Genomic DNA, 5,616 nt, shown 5'->3' on the forward strand with positions numbered 1-5,616 from the left:
AAGGGCGTCAACCACCCCCTCGGTGACATGGGCGACATGACATACAGTATTGCTAGCTACGAATTTTCTTCCTCAACACTGTGTGAGTTCTTATCCCTTGGTTTGTTTCTGCATTTCTGGTACTAGCATTTGATTTGGACACGCTATTTTTATCATATTTAGTTCTTTACATATCCAGCATGAGTAGTCCCCTTGTTCGTATGGTCATCATGATTTATCTACCCCATTTCTTTAAACATAATGGAAAATTGCCCATATATTAAAAAATGCTCAACATTGAACAGAAATTCATATAAACACATGTAATAAGCATATTGCCATACAACAAATTCCATACATCGATTTAATACAAGGTTTATTATGCGACTACTCCAAATCTTGAATGAACACATACTCATTATATATGTAGTGTTAGTATAAAAAAATCATACCTTCAAATAATTAGCCATACATGTCATCTCTCTAAGATGAAGTACTACTATCTTCAATAAATTCAAATAAATTACACACCTATCAATATTTCAATGCTACCATCACTTAATGTTTTCTCATTACGAATGGCTCCAAGAATAACTCTCTTATTTGCCTTTTATTTTGACCATCCGGTGCCCCAAAACCATCTCCACTTTGGTAAACACATTGAGATATCCGGGCCAAATTCACACATGTCTCAGCATAAGTTCTAGATAACCAGCAATGTTCGTAAGCTTCTTCGTTAATTATTTTCCAAGCATCCATGGTAAGGTTATCCATGGCTTTGCGAGACTCTTTCTCATTAGATCTGTTCTCCAACATGTGGATAGATATGGAAGATGGTGCATCCCCTCTCTCTAGCTCAGCCTGTTGTACATATTTTCACACAATTCATAAATATGGTGATAGATATAATGAGACATCGTAGAAAGGTTTAGCTTAGCTGATGAAATGGACAAAATGTAAAAACAGATTGATTGGCCTTACGGAGTGTGTTGTAGAGTCACTGCAGAGCCGAAGAATTAACAGATTGAACTAATCTTGGATAGCTTCCATCTTTACCAAGAGGCTTTGCGGTAAGTTTTTCCTACATGCCCAGAAGGGGAAACGCATGTTGCAGCAGCAAAGGGGAGACGAAACTGATCCATTCTCTAAGTAGTCATGGAGTGTTGGTCTGTGGTTTCCATGGTGCCACTTTGCCTCCACCAGGAATGACTCTGCGATGTCATGCCACCAACAATATGTAGAACTGATTCAGTTTTTGGTGAAAACTATCTATATTATTGGTATAATCTACTAGAAATTTAACTATTTGCATAAGCGTCTAAACTTACCGCTTTCTGAAGAACAAAATGAGTGTAGCAACCATGTTGCTTCAATGCATTATCAGCCACCTCATGGGATGTATCGTACATGACCGAGTAGAGTGCTTGCATGTATTCAGGAAACGCTTCACTCGGTCTTTCTTCTCATCTGACAATATTTATTTTGGCAAATTTAGAAAATGGAAAAGCTTCATTCAGGGTAAAACTACCAGGTTACTGGAAATAGGAGAAGCACAGTGCTACATTTCTACGGTTACCTTCTAATGGCGTCAGTGAAAAGCACGAGTTCATCCAGAGTTCCATATACATCATAAACATCATCAAAGTTTACTATCAGATTAGCAACTTTAGCAAGCACTTCCCGACACGCTAAAATAATGTCCTCTGTGCATGAATTTCCCCCCGCATGCTGACTACTTAAGGGCGTCAACCACCCCCTCGGTGACATGGGCGACATGACATACAGTATTGCTAGCTACGAATTTTCTTCCTCAACACTGTGTGTGTTCTTATCCCTTGGTTTGTTTCTGCATTTCTGGTACTAGCATTTGATCTGGACACGCTATTTTTATCATATTTAGTTCTTTACATATCCAGCATGTGTAGTCCCCCACAAAGTTTCTTTGTAGCTCGTCCTACATGGAACCTCTTATCTTCAGCCCTTCAACATTGCTTTGAGATCCGTACTCTTCAACTAACTTGCAACAAGCAGATTTCTCTTTTTTGTTTCTCTCAAATGAAAGAACATATGGACTTCAAACTTTCCAGATCAAACAAACTTTACAACTTCAATGTGTGAAAAAACTTTCAGATTTTTTGGACCAACATAAATATACAAAATGTGAATTTTTTTGATTAAAAAAATAAATTTTAGCATTTTAAATGCATGAAAAAATCTGAAAGTTTTTTCCCACGTAGTAATTAGAATGTTTTGTTGTCCTGCAAAGTGTGAAGTTTATACGTTGTTTCGTTTGAGAGAAACAAAAATGACAAATGTGCCTGCACAGATCTTGTTGTCAAAATGGATGGCTAAGATAAGGGGTACCGTGTAGCTTCAACTACACAAAACCACACTCTCCCTGTAGTCCCCTCGTTCGTATGGTCATCATGATTTATCTACCCCATTTCTTTAAACATAATGGAAAATTGCCCATATATTAAAAAATGCTCAACATTGAACAGAAATTCATATAAACACATGTAATAAGCATATTGCCATACAACAAATTCCATACATCGATTTAATACAAGGTTTATTATGTGACTACTCCAAATCTTGAATGAACACATGCTCATTATATATGTAGTGTTAGTATAAAAAAAATCATACCTTCAAATAATTAACCATACATGTCATCTCTCTAAGATGAAGTACTACTATCTTCAATAAATTCAAATAAATTATACACCTATCAATATTTTAATGCTACCATCACTTAATGTTTTCTCATTACGAATGGCTCCAAGAATCACTCTCTTATTTGCCTTTTATTCTGACCATCCGGTGCCCCAAAACCATCTCCACTTTGGTAAACACATTGAGATATCCGGGCCAAATTCACACATGTCTCAGCATAAGTTCTAGATAACCAGCAATGTTCGTAAGCTTCTTCGTTAATTATTTTCCAAGCATCCATGGTAAGGTTATCCATGGCTTTGCGAGACTCTTTCTCATTAGATATGTTCTCCAACATGTGGATAGATATGGAAGATGGTGCATCCCCAATCTCTAGCACTACTAGGGAAAAGCCTAGCAGCGCGGGTTTTAGGCCTATCAGTAGCGCGGGGAGGAGCGCTACTGATAAGGCGCTACAGCTAATGCTTAGCAATTGCGCGTCTGGACCCACGCTACTGCTAAATTGACTTAGTAGCAGCGCTTCTTCAGAAAATCGCTACTGGTAATTAGTAGTAGTGCTTCTCCTCTCCCGCGCTACTACTGTTATTTAGTATTTTATTTCTTTTCTATTTCATGTTGTATTCTTACACCTTTACACAAGTTTTCATACAACAGGAATTTAGAGATTGTTTTTACATCATAATGAGTTATTACATCATGGGGTGAAAGAACCGTGGACTAGTTTCAAGTGGATGTCCATCCACTTGAAACTAATCCGCGGTTCTTTCACCCCATGATATAATATCATCATCATCATCATCATCATATCATTAACAACTTATCATCATAATACATCATTGTCATATAACACCTCCTCAAGATCATTGTTTTCATCATTGACATCACATAACACCTCTTCAATATCATCATTATCAACTCTAACACATTACCACATAATAAACATATTGTACCTCATAGGACCTATTACATTCGATTAAGACCTACTACATTTTCTAAGGTAAAATAGCAAAAAACAAGATAGCCCCTGACTCTCCATTATGGAGAATGGACATTAGCTTGTCTCCAATTCTTGCCTTTGGCTGAATGCTACTTCCAAGAACCTCCTTGCGAATGTCCATACGTTTCTTCCATTCTTTGATGATCATGTGTTCACGGGTTTTAGAAATCCGATATGCACAGGTGAGCTCCGTAGATTTACCTGGCAGTATGTTCAGAACTAAGAGGCGACCATGCAGAGACATCAGATGAGGCACACAATCCATCAGGAGTTTCTGTTGAAAAACATAATAATAACTTCGTAGTTAGCAATGATGTACTAGTTTTAGAAGTATGCAAAAGATGCACGGATGTCGTAATAGTAAAAAATCTTACCAGGATATCTCCAGAGAAGTTATCGTGGTTCAACACATGCACTAGTGGCACGTATTCACCATAATTTGGAGGAGTTTGATAATAGTCATTGTAATTCTCAAGAAGAGTACAAAATGCGATCAGATGACTTTTCTCCTTATACGTTAATTCGGTGCCATCGGTGTAGTGGGTTTTATCTACCATCTTCCGCACAGTCTTTGAAGAATCAAAATAAGTTGTCAATGGAAATAAGCTATCAACTATTTTGAAATAAACAATATAAATTAGTTAATAACCATGTTTGAGAAATTCACATAGCGGTACAATCGGAAGCGTATCAACAAGGACCCAAATGTCCATATTGTCTTCCTCGCTGTCAGGATCACCAAGATCCATGGTGACAATCATACCCTCATAAAAACCATACATTTTGCAAAGTGCTTCCCAATTTTGGCAACCAAAATGGGTTACGCTCTGAGCATTGCACAGATTTACTTCAAAATCCATATCATGATGGGTCCTTAGGTGTATTTTCTTTGTTTCAAAATTTTCATGGTCTTCAAAACCCATCCTCTCCAAGACATAGCGTCTTGCATGGCATGGGATAAACTAGTCGAATTGTAAAATATGAAAATTAGACGTTGAAATAGTTGAAGTCATGCTTAATTACGAAAAAAACACTTGTTGTTGTTGCGTACCGTTTCACAATCGAAGGTCTCCTCGAGCTTAATGCTGAAGCGTCCATCTTCGTCCAGCCGAACGAACCTGTCGCACATACCTCGATCGTCGTGGCACCAGCTACACTCCCCCGGGAGACCGTCGTCGTCCGAGTACGACATTTCCTACAATCATAATTCAAAGATTAAACTTGTACATATTCTAGCACAAGTCATGCCAGAATTCACGACAAAATCCGGCATGACCTTTGCTAAAAAAGGACATATTGAGCGCCTGAAATTTGCCGGAACGGAAATTAATCAACACTCCGGCAAAACATAGGCCACTCGGAGATGTAAACTGAACATGAACGGCCACTTGGGCAACCACATATCCTATTTGAGCAACAACACAAGATATACAAGGATATGTGGCTGGTCTCACGTCGATGTGGGAGGGGGTCAGTGACTGGGACGACGGCGGGGATGTCGGAGGGGGTCGGTGACGGGGACGACGGTGGTCACCTGAAATCATATAAGTTATCACTAATACATCCCGAATAATTGCTTAAACTAAAAAATAACAACAAATATGACATGTTCAACTAGTTTTATTTATTCAACTAGTTCTTACTAAATATAAACTTACTATAAATAGAAAAAAACTAGTTCTTTCTAAAAATAAAGTAGTTCAACTAGTTATATTAATTATCTTACTAAAAATACATTATTTCTATTAATTCAACTAGTTCAACTAGTTTATTAATTTACTTACTAAACTAGTTCAACTACAACTAAAGTAGTTTAACTACCACTACTACTACTAAAAATCTAGTACTAACTAAGCAACATCTAGTACTAGCTATGAACCCTAAATTAACATCTACTACTACTAAATCTAGTACTAACTAGTGGCAGGGGGTGGGGGGCGACGGAGAGGTAGCTAGGGGCGGCG

The 5,616-nt window shown here is 37.8% G+C and overlaps 1 pseudogene; it reads right to left on the bottom strand.

Annotated features, from left to right (window-relative positions):
* Positions 1-537: 537 nt before the first annotated feature.
* Positions 538-5,616, bottom strand: part of LOC123038766 ((-)-alpha-terpineol synthase-like) — a 10,509-nt pseudogene continuing 5,430 nt past the window's right edge.

This window comes from Triticum aestivum, chromosome 2B (genome assembly GCF_018294505.1).
Source record: "Triticum aestivum cultivar Chinese Spring chromosome 2B, IWGSC CS RefSeq v2.1, whole genome shotgun sequence".
Taxonomy (NCBI): domain Eukaryota; kingdom Viridiplantae; phylum Streptophyta; class Magnoliopsida; order Poales; family Poaceae; genus Triticum; species Triticum aestivum.